Source organism: Schistocerca nitens, chromosome 8 (assembly GCF_023898315.1).
Source record: "Schistocerca nitens isolate TAMUIC-IGC-003100 chromosome 8, iqSchNite1.1, whole genome shotgun sequence".
In the NCBI taxonomy this organism is placed as follows: domain Eukaryota; kingdom Metazoa; phylum Arthropoda; class Insecta; order Orthoptera; family Acrididae; genus Schistocerca; species Schistocerca nitens.
Window position 1 is genome coordinate 125,014,906 of NC_064621.1, and position 23,740 is coordinate 125,038,645.

At 41.2% G+C, this 23,740-nt stretch overlaps 1 protein-coding gene and 1 non-coding gene across 2 annotated transcripts in view; one reads left to right on the plus strand and one right to left on the minus strand.

The window, feature by feature from the left end:
- The window catches only part of LOC126199441 (uncharacterized), a 195,257-nt gene that overhangs the window by 64,504 nt on the left and 107,013 nt on the right, over nucleotides 1-23,740 (plus strand). The gene's annotated exons all lie outside the window — the stretch shown is intronic.
- Trnas-cga (transfer RNA serine (anticodon CGA)) lies at nucleotides 14,590-14,662 on the minus strand. The gene has a single exon. It is a non-coding gene; the product is annotated as a tRNA-Ser (tRNA).

The following is a 23,740-nucleotide window of genomic DNA, read 5'->3' on the forward strand; positions in this document are numbered from 1 at the left end:
GGAGTTGCGTCGAGGGCGACGCACACTTTTTGTGGGACGAACACAGTCACTGTTAGCGAGAGGAACACTGGGCGGAGTGGCAGTAACTACATGAATGTCCATGGGCGAAGGGTCCCGAGCCCGAGTGTCCTTGGGTCGATTCCGGCGCGAAGCAAAGGGCCTGGAATGGTTGTGATTGTCTGATCTGAGCTTTTTCTAGCAAACACTTTGAACATGCCCTGTCTTATTACAGAAAAAGCAAATAGCTTGGCGTGACGGGCAATTTTCAAGCGAATGTCTAGTTGCACACCGCGGGCATGATTTCACTGCATTTGCTTGCTTGCGCGGGACACGTGGCGGTGCTGACGTGCGCGAAGGCTGTTTACAGGTCCGCGCAGCGCGCCCGGCAGGCCGGTTAATGCGACACACTGCTGGCGAAGTTGCAAATGATTCCTGAGCAAAGTCAAGTGTGTCTTGCCTATCCCAAATGTCTATCACTTGTTGAAGGGAGGGATTGACGAGTTTCAAAATTTGTTCCCGTATGCGAACATCAGAAACGTTCTGTGCTATTGCATCACGCACCATAGTATCTGAATAAGGGAGTCCACAGTCACATTCAAATGCACACTCCCGAGTAAGTCCTTGCAAAGTTACAACCCACTCCCGATTAGTTTGACCGGCCGTACGTTTCGTTCGGAAGAACGTATACCGTTTTGCAACTACATTAACTGTTTCTTTGAAATAGGCATCTAAAGCAGACAAAATTGCTTCGTATGACAGAGTTGCTACGTCGCGTCGGGGAAACAATTTCACTACCACACGGTAGGTGGACACACCGACACACGAAAGCAAAAACGGCTGCCGCTCATTACCTTGAATTCTGTAGGCGGCGAGATGAAATCCAAATTGTCGGGACCATTCTGTCCAAGATTCGTTGGCTGCATCAAAACTACGGAAGGACGGCGCAACGGCGTGTTGTGGCTGTGGTAGCGATGAAGCGGCGGCGGCCGCATCGTGTTGCAGCGCACGTTGACCCTGGACGAGCTGTCCAAGGGCATCCAATAAGGCCTGCGTCTGCTGATGCTGCAAGCGATAAAATTCGGACAGTACATCTGGAGAATGTGGCGAAGCCATGACACAAGCAAATTAATACAATACGAACGCGAAAGTCCCTTTTGAGACTCGTCGCCAATGTTGTAGTGTCGGCAGACTTGCCAACACTACGCACACTAATTGAAAGAGGCGGCCAAGATGCACGCGCTAACTCACGAAGGATGGAGTGAGGTCTGAAACAGGATTCGTAATGAATGTGATAAAGAAAAGAACGTAGCTACTAGAACACTTAACTTTTATATCGTCCTTTGGTATACAGCATTCTTGATGATACATACAATGGTACAAATGGCGCCTTGCTAGGTCGTAGCCATGGACTTAGCTGAAGGCTATTCTAACTGTCTCTCGGCAAATGAGAGAAAGGCTTCGTCAGTGTAGTCGCTAGCAACGTCGTCGTACAACTGGGGCGAGTGCTAGTCAGTCTCTCGAGACCTGCCTTGTGGTGGCGCTCGGTCTGCGATCCTGACAGTGACGACACGCGGGTCTGACATGTACTAATGGACCGCGGCCGATTTAAGCTACCACCTAGCAAGTGTGGTGTCTGGCGGTGACACCACAACTTGATTACGTCCTGTGTGTACGTTAAGCCATTAGTGCTCTGGCGTAGCCATATAAACAGTCAACACCGTAAGTTCAAAACAGGCAACAGCGTCATGTTCTTCGAATTAAAAAATCGGGAGAGCACGCTTTCGCCAATTCGACTTGTACTATCCTTAACCGACCTCCTGTCACCCTCCCCCCTACTCCTCCTCGGACACTACACTGTAAACAATTACACACCGAATAACATTAGGGAAATACGGAAGCGTCTGATCCCGCCCGTCTGCTTTGACCCATGACGTCACAAATATGGTGGAAACAAAAACAAACACACACACTTTCCACAAGATCCTAATGACACTAACGGGACAAGCGCGGGAAATGGGGTGTTTTGCGTGGGGGCAAACTAAATATAAACAAATTTAGACGCCTTGCGTAGCTACAATGTGTCAGTGAAGACAGCCATGCATGAATACCCACCCACCTACCCAGGGGTCGTAACCCCTGCAACCCATAGAAGATGCTTCAGTAGCTGATTAGTGTTTTTTGTCTTTTAATAAAAAATCTCATGGGATAGAACGAACAGATCAGAAAGATAAATATAATAAACTAAAACAGAAATTAGAGGAAACATAATTAAAATAAGTAGTAAGTGTTATTAAATTTAAAAAATCTCACGAGATAGAACGAACAGATCAGAAAAGTAAATAAAATAAGATAAAACAGAACTGGAGACAGCCACACTCAAACCAAACTCCGCGCCGTCATGACGTCACACGACAACACCCTTACGTCACGGGTCAAAGCCGACGCGTGGTATCGGACGCTTCTGTCGACCCAACATGAGTTCGAATTGGTGAAAAAATGCACCCACCCACGAAGTACTGGCAGAAGTAAAGCTGTGAGGACGGGGCGTGAGTCGTGCTTTGGTAGCTCAGTAGAGCACTTGCCCGCGATAGGCAAAGGTCCCGAGTTAGAGTCTCGGTCCGGCACACAGTTTTAATCTGCCAGGAAGTTTCACCCACCCAAGTTTAAAATGACGAGCAATCTGCTGGCTGTCAAAACAATTGAGCCACAACTTAAAACGTAACTCAGAATCTCTGTGGTGGTGAAATATTCATCGCTCTCATGTGTAGTGCCACAAGAAGAAAAAAATTACAACAGCTATTCACTTTCAACTTTATTTAAAGACCGTGATGCCCACGCAAGGTTGAGCTGAGGTACTGTGCTGTGCTGTGCGTGGTCACTCGCAACTGGCGTGTTAAACTCAGCTCACGTTAAACTCAGCTCACCTACCGCGCGCGGCATGACGTCATGTGGCCCCACGTCAGTGATAGCTTTCATATACACGCCACTCATCTGGACAGGTTGGCGCTATGTCATACATTTAGGAAACCTGGCAGATACTTTTTAGCCCTCTGTTGCTCGATACAGGCTGCGTACCTCGACACAGTAGGTGACTTTCATCTTAACTGTACAACGTCCTATTTTACTTCACAACCTTTATCAGCTGCAGAATACCATAGCGATAGCCTTCGCTGCACTGAACTTCAGCGTCTGCTCGAATTCGCCAATAACGGTACTGTCATAAGTTATTTAACTAGGGTATTTTTGGTATGCAGTACATTACAACACAGGACGCCACAGCGGCTACCTCCAACTGTTGGAACGAACAACGAAACTATACCTCAGGAGTCAAACTCGAGGTCTAACAGGACAAATCAGTGAAATCAACAGATATTAAGAATGATGTACCGTTAACATTGAATCAACGAATTTTGCTTAGAAAACGGTGATTATATTACACAAATCAGTGACAGTACCTGAAGATATATAAGGTCCATCTCCCGACGTTATCTTACGTTTTTACATGAAGATGATACCGACAACAGTAACTTTTGAAAATTAATACCCTTATGTTCAGATAAAATGAATACAGCAATATTCCATTGGTCCGTTGGACACAACTTCAGTCATCCGTCCTACAAACAGAAAGATAGTACAGGGGCGATATTTAAGCTGTTCCACACGTAAATAAGTTTTTTGTTCGAGGTAGAACATCCAACATCTATGACGGATTTTTTGTGTTTTAGTCTTCTGTGATTTACCATCATGGGGACTTGTGAGCCATTGACGCCCAATGACACCATAGGGATAGTAAACGTAGGTAGCGTACTGGTAGAGTTCGGTAAGATATATCTATAGTATTGTCTGCTTCCTGACTTCACTGAGATATACATTTCGTTTTTGATGAGAATCACTAACACAGTTACTGATACGTGGTACTTACTGGAATTAAGGGAATCATGGAAGGGGGACCCCACCAATATAACTTTCGTTTCACACAACCTGTTTATTTAAGAATATATGAACAGTGTTTCACAGATAATCGAAGCATTTAACCTTAAAATTTTCTTTAACAAAATGATCAGATTTGCAAAATTCTTTTGAACTTAAATCTTAAGTGGAATAAGTTTTAATCTCTGCAAAAGAAATCTGAAGTGCTGTACTGCAAAACAGCAAACAATGTGACAATGATAAGACAGCTGGACCTGCAGCCTATCTCATTAAACACGCTTCTGCAACACGTGACAGCTACGTAAGCACTATTGATGACAAAAGTGACTAAATTACTCAATTACTTAACTTTTAATTTGAAAGGTGTATGTCGAAAAATCCGGGGTAAAGTTGCCCACCAGTGCCTAAAGGCTAAACAGATTAGTAAACTATATGGCAATAAGGCTTACTTCAAGGGAACCAACCTTTTAATTTCAATCGGCAACCAAGGTGCGACTAGATTCGAACCCATCCCTTCTGACACTTATTTTGACTAAAGCCTCGTGAGCTCCTCTTGTAGCGACAATACTGCCTACCCCCTTCCTTCGTCCATCTCGGCCCAGCGAATCCCTTAGAGGCAAAGACCTTCTAAGGACACAACCCAGAGATTACAACTCTTCCTCACAGATATTGGCAATGGGGCCGCAAGAGGGATAGTCGATACCAGACCTGAGCCAGTGGCGCCAAGACAGAGCAGTCTACTAACTCAATGGCGATACGACTCAGTTATGCTACTATATTCGTAGGTTACGTATCCTTCAATTTGCTGTAAGTCTCAACGATGCTATTTCATATCAGCTACATAAGTTTTTAAAACCAGCTTTCGTGTTAACCATTGTCTTTGGTATACAATCAGCAAGATTGGTTACCAGTTACACTCACTAACCTGCGCGATGTTCAGGATGTGGTAGGTTAAATGGTATTCATAACAGTATCTTCATTCGATAGGCTCTACCGTCTACTGGAGATGCAATTTCATTTATTTGTTTGTTTTGCGTCAGAAACAAGGACCTTTACTTTCAGATTGGTTTTCCTACGGTTTTTGTCGAACCTAATCACGGTCCACAAATAGCTTTTCTAAGGTTTCAGGGAGTAGCTTAGCAGTAGAAGAGACTTGTATTCAAAAGTGATGCAGATAGCGCTAGACGTGGCAGAGTAGCCTTCTTCATTTTAGACTGCAAATTTCCTGCATCTTAAAATGTATAATCCACTTACATTTTTATAAAATGTTTCCAAAGGGATATATAAACAATTTTTGATTGATTATAAATGTTCTTGTACAGAAAGTGTGCTATAGTAATTCATACTGACATGTTGGTGGAGTATTAGTAGTTTAAGTAGTAGTAGAGTTAATAGATGGAAGCAGTAGGTCCCATGGCGATTTCAGAATGTTGTTGCAGCAGATTCGCACTGTAAATGGCAACAGGTTCCCAACTAGCTTTTGTAGTAGAAACAGAACTGTGGAATCTCAGCTAGATGTACTGCTGCACTGATGACACACTCTTCTGGTGGGGGCAGTATAATGTTTTCACTATCACTGATATTTGACGTAGGTACACGTTGGTATGACGGAAATTGATGCCGATATAGACTAAACGTTAAACTCCATCCATTCTTCCTTTAAACAGAATGTGACCTAATGTCCAGATGAACATTTCATTCCTAAGTGATTCCTCACATATATTTATCGTATTTTATGTTGTACTTACGACATCTAACATTTCCAGGCTTACTGGCCATCAAGAATGTATTGGAGCAGCATGGAGAACTGATTCTAGACAAGCTCCCTGACACACATAATTTACAGACTCTCACTATATGTAGCACCTACACTACGAGCAGTGCATAGTGTACAAATGAATGTGGTGCTACGTGCAACGTTACAACCGTTGTTACATGATATTCATCAGATCGAGAGTTCAATTTAGTGTTAATGCCAGATTATGATAGATATCAGTTATATCGGAATTCAGCTCAAATAATTGCCATGTTCAACTCTCATTGTCTGATAGTCCTACTGAATTTCAGTGCATAAGAACCACAACAGAACAGTGAAAAATAAACATCAACAATGAGAATACCTTGCAGTGCACTCACATTCAGAAACCAGATGCAAATCAGCCAAAACATCCAGCATGTGATATCCTCTTGTGTACAGAGTTTATGGAATTGTATGGTGAAGCCTTATTGAGCTCACCCATCAGAACACTTCAGATGAAGTGTCATAGCGATTTAATTGAATGTACATTTCAATACGGTAAACTACGCAGTGCACCAATGGTATGTCTGTGATGTTACTCCATAGGACCTAAACTGCACAGTTCTAAGCTCAGAATCCATATGGTGAACTAATATTACTATAAAAGACAGCTTCGATGGAATCAGAATCTAAAATGGCTGACCTAGGGATTCGAGTGCAGAGCTAAATAGTTGTTCGAATTTCAATGGCACCTTGCCTGTCTACCTCCCCCCCTAATCCTGAGGTGGATTAGCCATCAGGTAGATCTGCCACTTGAGCCCTGTACACGACAGTGAAAGACTGATCATCATCAAGAAGCATCTTCAGGAATCTACCATCTCCAGGCAGCGAAAAGTAACTCAGTCCGTGTGATGTAACTTCTAAGACGTCCACCTCAAACCATTTTTTTATTATTGTCATTACTATCCATTACATAAGTTTCCATGGTTTCCTTATGTTCTTTCCTCAGTTCAGCACTCCCTGATTTGGCGATGTACTGACTGATATATCAGAGCAGCACCAGAAGAGAGCAGTGAGCATGCTAACCCATCCACTGGCGCAGCTCCTCATACTTTAGAGTGGTAATCAAGTCAACATCATCTATATCTGGGTGATGATGAACTGGGAGATAAATAAAAAAACTGGGAGAAAGCCTTTAATGAACAATAATACAAACATTGTGAGAGAGGAATGAATTGGTATTTATATCTAAAACAAGTCAGTTTTTTTTCTGCCTGGAGATGGCTGACTTCTGATGACGCTTCATGGTGGTGATTAACTTTTCACTAAGGTGAACAGAACACAAATGGCGTGTCTCGTTGATGACTAGTCGAGCTACAGAAGAGTGGTGGGTTTAGCTGCAGTGACACAGAAATTGGAGCAACAATCTAGGAATGTGCCGATATCCTCGGCTCAGCCTACTCGAATTCTAATGTCATCAAAGCTATTATGAATAGCTATAGTGGACCCCTATTTTGAGTTCTATAATCAGAATCGCGCAAGTTAGTATATCGTGGATGACATCATAGAAATACTATTTACCTGCTCAGTGTTGGATTGTGACATTTGAATAACATGCAGTATATTCATTGCGAGACTTGTACTGAGGAATACTAACATTTGAGCTTTGAAAGGCTTCAGTAGAAAATAAAATTTTTACATGTAAGGATATCACACACCGGTTGGTTTTGCTGACTCCTGTCAGACGTTTCAAAGTGGGTCCTCTGTTTCATATTCTCATTTTTGGTGTGTATTATCCATGTTCTTCGGTCGTTCTTACAGACAGTAATACAGTACGATAATTTGCATTTGAGAGCTGCACTTTTCAGTTATGTGTGCTGAATTCCGATGTAGCAGACATCATTTAAAATCTGGCGGTACTAATTTATTGTCAGAAAGTCGTCGACTTCCATAAATTAACATTATATTGAATTCTTGATCCGATTACTGCTCTATAAAAACACATAAAACGTTGCAGAGAGGAACACCTCATTCATTAGTGCGCTATGCAATGCTAATAGTGTAAGCGTTCGAGACAGTGAAAACTCAGTCTGGAAGCAACTGCGTGTATCAGGGAGTATTCCTGGAAAGAGTTTTGTATCCTACTTCAATATATTCTTGAATGGTAGTATGCCTGGATGGTAAGGGTAATTGGTGGGCAGAAATCTGCTCGAAATGTTAAAAGCCCTATGCACATAGTTGAAGACTGTATGTGAGGAATCAAAACAAAGTTGTAGTGCCAGCACAGACAGATCACATTCTGTTTATAGGAAGGATGGTTAGAGTTTAACGTTTCGTTTATATCGGTATTAAATTTACATCACACCAAGTCGTACCCACAGCGATAATGAGTGTTCATTAGTAAATAACACTGTCAACCATCAGAAGAGTGTGACGTCAGTGTGGTACAGCCGGCTGAGAATCCACAGTAATGAACGTACTACTGCAGCTGTTTGGGGACCTATTGCTATTCGTAGTACCAACCTCCTGCTACCAACTTACGGAATCCTCCATGGTACCTATAGTTTGAACCTATACGATCTCTTACCTCTACAACCACCAGTGTGCCACTGACAGTGCTACATTGACCCATACGTCTGTATGAACCATTACAGCGCATTTGTTTGGGACATGTGGAACATAACTGCTTTACTTCGAATACAAGACAGAGCAAAACCCAATTTGAAACTAAAATTCCTCATTTCAGATACTGATTGAAAATACAGTTGCATTCCCTCTAGACATTAGAGTCCATCAAATGAAGGAGCATGTGGAATGATGAGATGTACGCTATTTCCCCCTCACATTCTGGCGTCTTGACTAAAACCAAAGGATGTCTGAAACAACTATGTAGCTGTAATGATTACCATCCCTGAGACTTACAAAGATTTGAAAGACACATCATCTCTTAATTGAGTGCCATTTCTGTGTAACTTTGTTAGTGGTCCTCTTTGAAAATGAAATGTGAAGCAGGAGACAAAACCACGGATGTAGTCTCACGACTTGTATCCATATATCTATGTACTTCTTCCTTATGAAGAGATTGAGCACAACGGTTCACAGGCCACACAAGATTAAATCACGGGCGACAGTACCATTAGAAATGTCGGATGTTCTATGTACGACGTAAAACACTTGTAATGTTTGTATGGATCAGCTTAAAACTACCTCAGTACTATATCGCTTATGTAAATAGCAGGGATGTCTGAAGATCTGTGTGTCCTACAGACATTGCAGTACTGCTCTAGTCATTTTGCCTTAAAGTAAAGGTCAAACGAGAGTTGGATGGCGTTAAATTATGAATAGCACTTTCATGCCCGGAAGACAGTACCATGAGATATCCGCTGGCTATGTTCGATCGCCTATGTCCAACGTAAAACGCAGTCCTGGTGAGGTTGTGAAGTTCTATGCCTACGTATCTCTCGGCATTTTCTTGACTGTTCGTGCGTGTGTGTGTGTGTGTGTGTGTGTGTGTGTGTGTGTGTGTGTGTGTGTATTCATGTATCTATATATGTATATTGTATATACACTATATGATCAAAAGTATCCGAACACCGGTCTGAAAATGACTTACAAGTTCGTGGAGCCCTCAATCGGTAATGCTGCAATTCAGTATGGCATTGGCCCACACAGCCTTGATGACAGCTTCCACTCTCGCAGGCATATGTTCGATCAGCTGCCAGAAGGTTTTTTGGGGAATGGCAGCCCATTCTTCATGGAATACTGCACTGAGGGGCACGAAGTCAGCGTTTCAAAACATCCCAAAGGAGTTCTATACGATTCATGTCAGGACTCTGTGTAGGCCAGTCTAGTACAGGGATGTTACTGCCGTGTAACAACTCTGCCACAGGCCTTGCATTATGAACAGGAGCTCGATCGTGCTGAAAGATGCAATCACCATCCCTGAATTGCTCCTCAACAGTGGGCACCAAGTAGGTGCTTAAAACATCACTGTAGGCCTGTGCTGTGATAGTGCCACACTAAACAACAAGGGGTGCGAGAACCCTCCATGAAAAACAAGACCACACCATAACACTACCGCCTCCGAATTTTACTGTTGGCACTATACATTCTGGCAGATGATGTTCACCGGACTTTCGCCATACCCACACCCTACTATCGGATCGCCACATTGTGTACCGTGATTCGTCTCTCCATACAACGTTTTTCCACTTTTCAATCGTCCAATGTTTACGCTCCTGACACCAATCGAGGCGCCGTCTGGCATTTACCAGCGTGATGTGTGGCTTATGAGGAGCAACTCGGCCATGAAAACCAAGTTTTCTCACCTCTCACCTAACTGTCATCGTACTTGTAGTGGATCCTGAAGCAGTTTGGAATTCCTGTGTCATGGTCTGGATATATGACTGTTACACATTACGACCCTCTTCAACCGTCGTCGGTCTCTGTCAGTCAACAGACGAGGTCGGCCTGTACGCTTTTGTACTGTATGTGTCCCTTCACGTTTCCACCTGACTATAACATCGGACACACTGGACCTAGGGATGTTTAGGAGTGTGGAAATCTCTCGTTCAGACGTATGACAAAAGTGACACCCAGTCACCTGACCACGTTCGAATTCGTGAGTTTTGCGGAGCGCCCCATTCTGCTCTCTCACGATGTCTAATTACTGAGGTCGCTGATATGGAGCACCTGGCAGTAGGTGACAGCAAAATGCACCTAATATGAAAAACGCATGTTTTTGAGCGTGTCCGCATACTTTTGATCACATAGTGTGTATTTATGTATTTATCTGTATGTATACAGGATGTTACAAAAAGGTACGACCAAACTTTCAGGAAACATTCCTCACACACAAATAAAGGAAAGACGTTATGTGGACATGTGTCCGGAAACGCTTAATTTCCATGTTAGAGCTCATTTTAGTTTCGTCAGTATGTACTGTACTTCCTCGATTCACCGCCAGTTGGCCCAATTGAAGGAAGGTAATGTTGACTTCGGTGCTTGTGTTGACATGCGACTCATCGCTCTACAGTACTAGCATCAAGCACATCAGTACAGTACGTAGCGTCAACAGGTTAGTGTTCTCATCACGAACGTGGTTTTGCAGTCAGCGCAATGTTTACAAATGCGGAGTTGGTAGATGCCCATTGATTAGCACGGGGCAATAGCCGTGGCGCGGTACGTTTGTATCGAGACAGATTTCCAGAACGAAGGTGTTCGGACAGGAAGACGTTCGAAGCATTTGCTCGGCGTCTTAGGGAGCACGGAACATTCCAGCCTATGACTCGCGACTGGGGAAGACCTGGAACGACGAGGACACCTGCAATAGACGAGGCAATTCTTCGTGCAGTTGACGATAACCCTAATGTCAGCGTCAGAGAAGTTGCTGCTGTACAAGGTAATGTTGACCACGTCAGTATATGGAGAGTGCTACGGGAGAACCAGTTGTTTCCGTACCATGTACAACGTGTGCAGGCACTATCAGCAGCTGATTGGCCTCCACGGGTACACTTCTGCGAATGGTTCATCCAACAATGTGTCAATCTTCATTTCAGTGCAAATGTTCTCTTTACGGTTGAGGCTTCATTCCAACGTGATAAAATTGTAAATTTTCATAGTCAACATGTGTGGGCTGACGAGAATCCGCACACAATTGTGCAATCGCATCATCAACACAGATTTTCTGTGAACGTTTGGGCAGGCATTGTTGGTGATGTCTTGATTGGGCCCCATGTTCTTCCACCTACGCTCAATGGAGCACGTTATCATGATTTCATACGGGATACTCTACCTGTGCTGCTAGAACATGTGCCTTTACAAGTACGGCACAACATGTGGTTCATGCACGATGGAGCTCCCGCACATTTCATTGTAGGCCAATTTGAGGTAGCATATTGAGGTAGCAAGTTAAGAGGAACAGTTTCATACGAGACTGTGTGTGTGTGTGTGTGTGTGTGCGCGCGCGCGCGCGCGCGCGCGCGCGTGTGTGCTTGTGCGTGTGCGTGTGCGTGTGTGTGTGTGTGTGTAAGACAAAAATCAATCCGGACTTCACACAACGTATTTATACAACGAAGAGAATTAGAGATCATATCATTATAACAATGTTTACAGAAGTTAATAAGTCAATCAAGAAGGCTAGGATAGTGTTTGTGCTAGATAGTGTAGACAGAAGTTATTAACATCTCCCTTGGACAGTGAATTGGTGTCACTTCAATTAAGATGGACTAAGTTAAGCATAGTGTGAATGGTGGTCTGGAGAGTTACGTGCCTAGTAAGTGACTAAAGAATGAAAAAGATCCATAATGACACAATAACGAAATTCGACTGATGCTGAGTTTTCAGAGGCTGTTGCATTCTCAGTTCAAAAGGGAACATATATATGACGTCAGGCGAAGCTTCGTATACATTCGTGTGTCTGTGGAAACAGCCATGCGCGAAGGATACAACGGTTACCATCACCACACCTTAGCCAAAGATCTGGCAGAGAACTCGAGAAATTCTGGTTGCATATAAAATGGCTAAGCGGGTCTAAGGCTTCCATTCAGTCCTTTGTTGACCAGTCTAGTAGGGCAGTTAAAGATGGAAAAACGAAAGGCGAAGCTTTAAATTTCACTTTCAAGAAAATGATCACATATGAGAATTGGTTAAACATAACGTCATTTGACCATCGGACAGACTGCCATATGGACAACATAGCAATGAGCATACGTGGCGTAGAGAAACAACTCAAAGATTTGAAAGTAAATAAGTCAAAAGGTCCGGATGGAATGCCAGTTCGAATTTATAAAAAGTACTTTACGGCATTGTCACCTTACCTAACATGCATTTATCGTGAATCTCTCTCCCAGCACAAAGTCCCAAGCGAATGGATAAAAGAGCAGGTGATTCCATTATATAAGAAGGGTAAAAGAACTGACCCTCCAGTATTATTACAGATCAATATCCATAACTTCTGTTTGCTCCAGACTCCTTGGACAAATTCTCATTTCGAATATAATAAACTTTCTTCAGACTGAGCTGCTTACGTCCACGAATCAGCTCTTGCTAAACTCCGCTTTCCCTTTTCTCTCATGATATATTGAGAACTATGGATGAAGGACAACAGGTAGATTCCATACTTCTAGATTTCCGGAAAGCTTATGATACGGTGCCCCATTGCTGGTTACTAACGAAGTTACGAGCGTATGGAATAAGTTCACAGATATGTAAATGGCTGGAAGGTTTCTGAAGTAATACAACCCAGTATGTTGTCCTCGACGGCGAGTGTTCATCAAAGAACAGGAGTACCCAAGAGAAGTGTGACAGGGCCGAGGACCGCCGCTGTTCTCTAGTTACATAAATGATGTGGCGGATGGGGTGGGCCGCAATATGCAATTGTTTGCTGATGATGCTGTGGTGTACGGTAAGGTGTCGAAGATGAGTGACTCTAGGAAATTACAAGGCGACTTTGACCAAATTTCCTGTTGGTGTGATGAATGGCAGCTAGTCCTAAATGTGGAAAAATATAAGTCAATGCGGATGAGTAGGAAGATCAAACATGTAAAGTTCTGATAAAGTATTACTATTATGCTGCTTGACAGAGTCAAGCTGGGTGTAACGTGGCAAAGTGATACAAGGTTGGACGAGCTTGTGAGAACTGTGGGAGGGAGGGCGCCTGTGTCCTAGGTAGGAAGGTGGCGGATATCCACAGTATGTACAAATTTCGTAGATTTCGGTACTATATTCATCATTTTCGATTCAAAATTCAGTGTTTTCGATATAATACTCGTTTTGAAAAGTACGACTAAACACACACGGAGGTACAAATTTTCATTGAATTCAACAGTGTATTCGCTGTTTTCGACGCAAAATTTAGTGTCATCACTACCATTTGCTTAATGTTCATTGATTTCAGCCATTGTTTTACGACAAGCCTCTGGTTGCTGTCTGAAGGTATGGCATTCATATCCCTTCCACCTGATGATTATAGCCACAATGTCGTTCTCTAGTGGAATATACTACATGTCCCAAAATATCTAAGATAAATACTTTGCTACGTTACTGTTGTAGGTGAATGCGGCTAGACACTTGAGTGCAGAGCTCTGCGTGCAGCTTGTAACAATTGTAAAGAAGAAATGGTGTGTTCTACGATTCTTAAGCATGAATTAATATAGCTGGCTGTGGGCCGTGTCAGTATATCCATTCCGTATAGAGGAACATGATGCTGACGAACTTCTGCCTGCAATCCTGTGTGATGCACTGCCGTGCTGTTAAGATACGGAGCATGTAGTAGACAGCTGTAGCTGAGATGGTGAGACGCGATATCTTGCGGTGAGATAGAGATAGTGAGGCTGGAGTTGATGTGGTCAGCCGGTATGAGAGATGCCTCCGGCGCGGTGCACGACCCGGCAAAGCGCAGCGTCGTGTGGCGGGACTCGAATGGAGCCCCTGTGACTTGATCGCCGTTCAGTGCCGAGCAGTGTTGTGGCCCCGTTGTTTAAATAAAGATGCAAGTACATACCTCTCCTATTCCGTTGCTCACTACACATGACAGAGACAAGAGTTCCAAAATCACACACGCTACGTCAGTATTTCAAACAATTTTAAAATTGAAACTTCCTGGTAGATTAAAACTGTGTGCCGGACCGAGACTCGAACTCGGGACCTTCGCCTTTCACGGGCAAGTGCTCTACCAACTGAGCTACCCAAGCACGACTTACAAGCCCTCCTCAAAGCTTCAATTCTGCCAGTACCTCGTTTCCTACCTTCCAGACTACACAGAAGCTCTTCTGCGAACCTTGCAGAACTAGCACTCCTGGAAGAAAGGACATTGCTGAGATATGGCTTAGCCACAGCTTGGGGGATGTTTCCAGAATGAGATTTTCACTCTGCATCCTAGTGTTCGCTGATATGAAAATTCCTGGCGGATTAAAACTGTGTGCCTCACCGAGACTCGAACTCGGGACCTTTGCCTTTCGAGGACCAGTGCTCTACCAACTGAGCTATCCAGGCACAGCTTCATATCAGCGCACACTCATCTTTAGAGTGAAAATCTCATTCTGGAAACATCCACCAGGCTGTGGCTACGCCATGTCTCCTCAATGTCCTTTCTTCTAGGAGTGCTGGTTCTGCAAGGTTCGCAGGAGAGCTTCTGTGAAGTTTGGAAGGTAGGAGACGAGGCACTGGCAGAACTGAAGCTGTGAGGAGGGGTCTTGAGTCTCGCTTGGGTAACTCAGTTGGTTGAGCACTTGCCTGTGAAAGGCAAAGGTTCAGTGTTCGAGTCTCGATCCGACACACAGTTTTAATCTACCAGGAAGTTTCATGTCAACACACACTCCACTGCAGAGTGAAAATTTCATTCTGGAATTTTAAAATAAATGGAAGTGCTATACAGTTATGATACCAGCTGAATTACCATCATTTTGAACTTGAGATAGGTGGATCACCTCTACATTTTGAACGTATAGCAAGTGGTGTGGAAGGGTAATATTTAACTGTTATCTCTGAGGAGGAGTGGCAGGGAGGGGGGGGGGCGGACGATTGGGGGGGGGGGGCAGACCGTTTAAAGATGTGGAATATGTGGGCAGCTGATTTTTGAAGTGACATAAAGTGATGCTGTATCACCGCTGTGTTGGCTATTTTGAACTTAGGGTGACAACTGTTGTTCGCGGGAAAATTTTTAACTTAGGACCAACAGTATGGAATTCCACACTTACATCAAAGTATCTGCTTGCTCAAAATACCCATACAGGTCTCAACGGGTAAGTTACTTACCTTTGTTCCATCATCTTGGTTTCTGACTTTGTGCTAGAGCTGTCGAGTATTCCATGTCCGCCACCTCTAACTGTGCACTTGGCAGAAATGGCCTGTTTAAAAACACAAATTGCAGTGGGGAATAGTTTAAATTTCATTAAATAAGATTCTGGAACTCTTTTCTCTTTTGACATACTGAAGATTAACATTGTTCTTTCATGTACGTCAGAAGTCGAGGACAGTGATCAAGTGTCAACAATTCTGTATCACCCATTACAGCGATTGAGCATCCATAAGCAAAAATGCAAACAGAAATCCTCCGTGCTACGATCTCTTCGGATTCTTAAGATATAGAACCCAAGCAAAATTTAATCCTCTCAACGTTTTGATGAATCCCGTCCGACAGTCTTTTGCTAATTTAATGGTGACTCGCCACGGAAAAAGTGAAAGTGATGTTAATACTGTGACGTGATTGCATAAGTGGTTCCAGCGTGTTGCTCATCAGTATTATGGAAAATATTCTGGCAGTTTATCGATAGTCAAATTCCCAAGTGCCTGTTAAAGAAAGTGCGTAGCAGAGTGAATCGCTATCTCTCAACGCAAGCACAAATGGATGCTCTATAACAAAGGCACACAACATTATACTCTTTGTGTGAACAAATTCTCCAAGTAACACACCCAATGCATGATTCTCTCAGACTGCCTTAACCACATAAACGAAATTACAGCACTATTCATTTACTTCTGATGTTGCTAAACATGAACACTAGCTAGAAAATACGCAACAATCCAGATCAGGCTTTGATCCTAAATCCAATCATTTGTCAATAATGTAAGTGCTTGGTCTCACTACAGGCCCCACTGTGAAATATTTCTACCACAATAAACTAATGAAGACCACTGTTTAACATTACATTACCAGCATTCCCTAGCAATCGATTCAGTGACTAACAAGGTTACCGCTATACAGTATTTCACTGATGGAATCTCGCAGACTTTAACCAATCGGTTATCTCTCTGTACTTTAAATATTCCAACTGTACTACCACTCCAAGTTTCAGTGCTCCGCTGCAACTATCCATACTGCAGCTTATTGCAAATGTCAGCAACTCATCTATACTGATAATGCACCAGTGTGTACTGGAAAGTCCATTAAGCCCCCTCCATGATAACTCCCGATGGTTATCTAGATAGTCCAGTACAGCTTCATTGGGATAGCTAACTGTAGGTCCCACGATAAACAACTTGCATAAGCAAATGTGTAGCGATACTATTTGTTTTAGCATTTAAGTCACTGTTTGAGATGGCAGTTGATTCTGGCTGCTGTTACTGGAAGATCTTAGCCACACTAATTGCTTCTGCTCTCCGCCACTGATGTAAGTATTATCTTTCCCACTCATAGCAACGATACGTTTCATAACTTCTTTATAAGTACTCTACAGAATTTTGGAAGAAATATATATGAACAAAATTACAACAATTGAAGATGAATTTTTAACCCAAGTCACCTTAAATTCAGTTACTGCACCAATAGTTCAAGACAACAAAATTGTCATGACGACAACGGAAATGTTATGAGCAGCTGAGACCATTTTTCTCCGTAACTCTTTAAAAATCAAGTAACTTTTGAATTTCTTTACCTTCTGTTATTCAATACAAGTTTTGCTGCAAAATAACTTAGTCTGTTCTAAGTTAGTTTTAGTACATCCTTCCCCATATTACAGCCACTCTAACGATTTGGTGACGCTGCCATCAAACCAGAACTTTCTTTAATTATATCTTTATAATCATCTTCTCACTTTTCTCACAGCACAGTTTTGTGAAACTTAAACCATATGAATGAATTAAAGTTCGGAATTATCTAATGAAAAAATCTAACTCTGTCAATTTTTTTCTAAAATTAAAAAAAACTGAACTTTATTTGAGTGAACACTTCAATTATCCATCCGTGAGCTCAATCACTTATGTTAGATCAGCCATCAGTTTTTGAACCATAATAAAATATAATGTTTTACGTAGGCCCTTGGCTTCCTTCCCTCTGTCTCAAATTCATTGACTATTCGTCTCTTTATTCTAAACACCACAATTAGCTTAATGGATTCAGCCGTTGCTCTTGCCACACAGTAATTATATTTTGTAAAGCCTACTAATCTCTTCTCAAAGTTATTTCTTGCTCTCTCTACGTAAAATACGTGCCTTCTACTAAAACGTTATTCACACAGTCCTTAACGTGATTCGTTATGTTCCTGTTTCTTATCTATATCACCATAATTAAGATTACAAGACTCAATATTGGTTACATCTATGTAGACATTTCTTCGGGTATCAATCAAATTTAGTGTGGTATTTATCCTTTCATGCTTAGTTCCACTTTCGACATCTTCACCCATGGACTGAGACTGCAATCTAACAGTTATATAGTTTCCCAACTGCTAAAAATGGATCTTCCCTATCATAGTATCTGACACACTTCTTTTAACATGACTGCGGCAAGATGCGGATCAGACTGCATTACAAAGGGGCCTGCGTAAAGATAGGATAATGTGTGTGCTACCTCTCTAACCTTTAAGACTACCTCTAATACAAGCATAATCTTCTAATACGTTTGTTTGTACGGCTATCTTCCGCAGCAGCTGTTAATATCTGTTATTATAAGTTATCTGTCTTGAGCTGACTGCAAAGTAATTAAAAAGAACTACACCAGACACGTTTCGCTTTTATTTACAAAGCATCTTCTGTGGCATTCTGTAAATTAGAAACATACGTTTGTACATTTATATTTTGATTCTTTTAGGTTAAAAACAGCGTTTTCTTTATGAAGTTAGTCCGTACACCATAAGTAGTTTACAGACTAAATTCATAAAGAAAACGCTGTTTTTAACCTAAAAAAATCAAGAAATGAATGTACAAACGTATGTATCCAATTTACAGAATGCCATAGAAGATGATTTGTAATTAAAAGCGGAACGCGTCTGGTGTAATGATTTTTAATTACATTGCAGTCAGCTCAAGACAGATAACGTATAATAACATAATTTGAAGCTCTGGATAAGTAATTGTCTGTCAATCTTAACTATAGGCTTGTCTTCAAAATTTCTATTTTCCACAACTCTCCTTCACAGAACAACTTCATTGCTATCCCTTTCACATACCATGATACATTATTCACCCGCCTCTCTCTTCTATTAAGTTAGCACTAACATGTAAGATGTCCCGATAATAAACATTCGTGCTTCATCCCCCTCAGCTCGGTTGCTACATATTTGTACTCTTTCACCTTCTGTCTCACTGCAGTTGTCTGCATCTTTATACGTTCCTAACCCTCTTTAAATATTTTCCTCAAATGATCCTACTACATTTATATATCTTTTTATCCATCTAATAACTGGGGCAAAAGCTTTGTTACATCACTTTATATGTGATACATATCTATTACTTATATTCACAGTCTAAAATATCCTCAACCCATTATTTATCTGACCAACCAACAATTCAAAATCAATCTCATCCAATGAATACTACAGACTAATATCCTTTCGCAGTCCTTAAAATTAGTAACCGCAACATATTTGTCCTCTTTCACCTTCCCACAAATTCTTGCACCAGTTATATCTTAACACAGTACGTAAAAAGTGTAAGTCTTTCATTACTTCCTGGTTTCATCTCGTTCTGTCTCCTCTTAATTGTAATCTTGCCTGCACCGATTCCGTTGATGACGGATGTGTATGGACTGTCCCTCGTGGGTCATCTCGCTCAGGAAGGCCACTTCGTCTTATAACCAGCAGTGACCAGTAGCGTACTTTATAACTGTGCTTATACTACGGTCCTAGCCATCTACAGTGAATTAAGAAACAGTCTGGAAAGCTTATAAGAGAGATCAGAGCACATTGTGCTGGGAAATAACCGTTACGAAAAAAAAAATTCTATACTTGGCGCATTTTCTGATTTAATAAGCGTTCAAGTTAGCCAGTCAGCTAGATGTTCACGTGAATTCAAGCGGCTTGCCAGAGACGGTGTCGTCAAACGTGTTCTTCGTTTGGCTTCCTCAGACCGAACAAGAAAACCATACAAATATCGGATGTAGTGAGGTAGTAAGAATCGAATGGGATCCAAAGGCTGACCAGTCTCGTACGCTATCATCTACGCTACGAGAACGACTCGCAGTAACCGTATCTGGTCGCCAGCTTGCATTTGCGCCCTCAGCTGTCTGATTAGTTAACTTCAGTGCTAATTAACTCGGAAACGGGAGAACGTATCGAATATTTTCTTAACAATTATTTGCCAGCACAACCTATCCTTTCAGAATGTTTCTGGCCACGACTGTATAACTGCTGTTTCGGTACCCCACTTCAGCTTTAGTACTAATTTTACTAGCATTTTGCTTATGAACAACAGCATCTTTCGAATTGTTAGCAAATGTCTTGCTGACACCACTTCATCTTACCTGTCAGTGCATGTGCAGTGCAGTCAGTTGTTTGTTACTGATCGTGTAGAATGTATTTTACAGTTGCTGTCTAAGCTGTCACATCAGCTACTCAACGCCAAGGATTTTTAGTAGGAGAAATAAAATACAAAATAAATGGGCATTGCCATCAGAAAGACGCGATGGAAGTTTTATAACATACTGAAAGCAAAATTAACCTTTAGTGAGAGTGCTAATCTTGTGTTACACAAATGCAATATGATTTGTGAGAAAGCAAGAGCTCTGACAAGTGCTGCTCACCGTTAACTGGTAAAACTTAGAACTTTGCATTCAGAGTGGAGAAAATTATAAAAAAAGATGAGTGTCAAGATGTATTTGAGCACTATGAACTTCATAAATAATTTGAACAGTGTACTGGATGTCAAAGAGGCCAGAGCTCAACGAACGATCAGCTTGGAAGGAGACACAATGTTTCCACTTCGACAGGCAGAGCCAGGGCGTCAGGGCTGCCTTACAGGAGTAAATCGAATACTTGATGATATAGGTCGATGCACAGAAAACTGAAAGAAGAGAATAGGCAAGTGAAACAAAACTGCACATCTATTTCTACATCTTTTGCGGCAATTACTTCTTCATCATTTGAAGAATCAGATCAGTCATTTTCAATTCAAATGAAACTGGCATTGTTTACCGTGAGTTTTTAGAAGGTACTTCTATGAGTAATTCATTGAAGAATGCTGCGAGGTGAGCTACCAAAGATTAAATTGCTGAAAGGTTAGCGGCTGGCATAGATAGATGCATGATCAGTATAAGAAGTTCTGTACATACTCTTCAGGTGACACTTGGTCACAGAACTGAAGAGCTATGTGTTAATAAATCTTCTTCTCATGGAAAAGACGGAGGAAGAGAACACAACAGTCTGAAACAACAAAAGCAGTGTTCAAGAATGATGTCTCTGCATTTTGTATTGTTGACTAGGATTGTACACTGTTGCCAGAATTAAATGCCAGTGACTCAAAAGAAGAACGATTTCCAATAATCGTTACAGTTGGGGATACTGAAGAGCGTATTAGCGTTACAAAATTACAGACTACTTCAGGCAAAGAGGACGTAGACGTTGTGTGGAAAATATTAACGTATTAGGGAATTGAACACAATGTAAAAATTCTTTGCAGCGTATTTACTGGCAGTCTTTATGAGCGGTGCATCTTACCTCAATTCAGTTTGGGCAGGGAACTGCCTTATTTACAGTGCTCCCATCACATATATGGACTTAACTTAAAGTGTACATGAATATACAATACTAGGTGTAGCAAGCATTCGTGACATTCCAGTTTTGAAGCATTTGAGGGAAACTGGAACAGTATCGATGACACTAATTTTCCCACCAACAAACTGATTGAATATTTATTTTTTAATCAGGCTTAAATTGAGGAGGTGATAGGAAACTGAATTAGATAAACCAAAACTGAGGGATGATTACTGTCAACTTGTAGAGTTGTGCCTATTATATTTGGGGGGGGGGAAGGGTACTTTGAAAAACCACTTTCCTCGAGCAATCGTTAAGCAGGATGGATAGCAAGATAAATTTATTGCTTAAAAATGTTTCTGCTAAGAGCAGAACGTGAGCTATCTATGTAAAGTAGAAATATACTGACAGATGTCTCTATTTTCCTGACATTACATCAGACTGTGGCTTCAGTGTTGTGGATCTGTAAAAGCTCCTCAGCTGGATGCCTGCGTCTTACAAGATCTGTAATCGTGTGAGAGGACAGATTCCACAGTTTCAAAACCGCTATAAAGAAATGTAGTTAACATTGGTCGTATTTATCACAACAGTTGTCTCTCTTATCGATTTCGGTGGTGAAGTAGACGTACAAACCAAAATAAGAATCATACCATATTTGGAGAGAAAGTACCTAGAAATGGAAAATAAATGCACTTCTTTATTTTTGGGGAACTACATGTACCCTAACGTGGTAGGTATAATACAATTCTGATTACCATTTATTATCTGTTTGAATTCTTTAATTCAACCCCTCTTTCACTCTCATCTCGATTTCAGATAAAACGTTAGCCGGCTTGGTGTGAAACAAGTGCAGAGATCTGTTGCCTTGCCTGAAAGTTACGGATATTAGTTTTATTCAAAAGGCCCCACAACATGGACGAGCACTTCTTCATATTTAGATGATAAAAGAATAGTTAAGTAGATAAAAGATGTTAATGAATCTGCTATAAGCTATGTGAATTAATGCAAGATCTTCGTGGACTATTGACTACAAATGAGTAAATGCAACAGTAACTTGTATTACAGTGCGTTCAAGAACACCATAGATTGCACCAGGATTGCGAGAAGGAAACACTGAAAAGAAAATATTCTCAACAATAGTAACTGCACCCTAAAAAGCCAAAAGGTATTTAATTTTGATTTTGTGTAGTCATCAATAACTTACACTCTCACCAGACACTATAGAACTAAAATTCCCAGTGTTAAAATTTGTCACTCTAGTCGCCAATGGTTAACGTTTTACTACTGAGATGAAACTCTTTTCCAGAATAAATGTAACTAAACGTAAAAAGTTTTGGCACATGAAACTAAAATTTGTGGGTAAAAAGCTTTTGGTGATAATGTATCTCATGGTATTTCCGTTATACAAAAATCTTAACAGTTTGTAGGAAACTATTAACTCATTAACTGCCCTGAATACACTCTATTTAGAATGCACAATTCCAGCTTCAGGACACACTTTTTTTAAACGTTACCTGGAAACTCACTGTCACCATTTCTTGCACTGTGACGGAAGAATAGCTATGTAATTGTCTTCAACGATGACTATTTTATGCACTGGTGAGTGAGGATTTAATTACGTAATCACCCTCCACCAAGCACCATACAGTGGCTTCGGAGTATATATGTAGATGTCGATGTAGATCACCACTTCTTGTATGGCTAATTATACAACCATCACAGCAGCCAGCACTTCTTGTACTGTTCCACAATAAGTATATTCTAGTAGCGAATGATGATTCAGCACCTGAATCGAAAACAATGCTTAAGATGTGCATGCCTAAGTGAAGAAACAACAAATGTCTAAATTTCCCCTGATCGTAAATTTAATTTTTACTTCGATTACCTGTACGTATTATCGGATCTGAACTGCCCATTGACCATTAGCGCCAGGTGTCGTCAGTAAGTTCCATACATGTAGTTGTACATTCAAATAACGAGTAAGAAACTTTCGTTAAAATTAAATGTGTTACTGAATGTTGTAATGCTATCAAATCTTTTTCTTTTCTTGCAAAACAATGTGAAGCGGTAAGCAGTCTGTATAGATGTAATAGGACACAATATACTGTATACATATTATCAAGTAGCTGTACTCAATAGAATTATCTCTGAATAATCTCTGTTTGTTACTATCAAGATCTTGCCTCACGTGATATATTTAGAATAATAACCGATTAAAATTTAATATTATTCATATTGATTTTTTTCTTTGAATCAAACTGTAATAGCGAGCAGAATCTTACTGCTCAATTCAACTACTGTTATATCTTTGCCTTTCGTGAATCTCACGAAACGTATGCAGATATTTTTCTAACTAAACATAAATTTCTATAAAAACCTATCACTAAAAGGTAATGAAAACTGAACAGACCTACCACTTACGAACGTACCTTTACTAGCGATGTATTATAACACACAGTCGTATAGATTTTCCTTAGACTGCAAATTAATACCAGCCATTAAACCAGGAAGATAATTGAACACTAATTCAGCGTTGGAACGTTTAGCGACGTTTCTTCTTACTGTTTCATTATAAAACAATATTCTTAATACCTTTTCCCAAGTATTATGCTATGAAATATTTCTGTAGTTAGATACCACCAACAAAATTTTTCTTCTTTGGTTA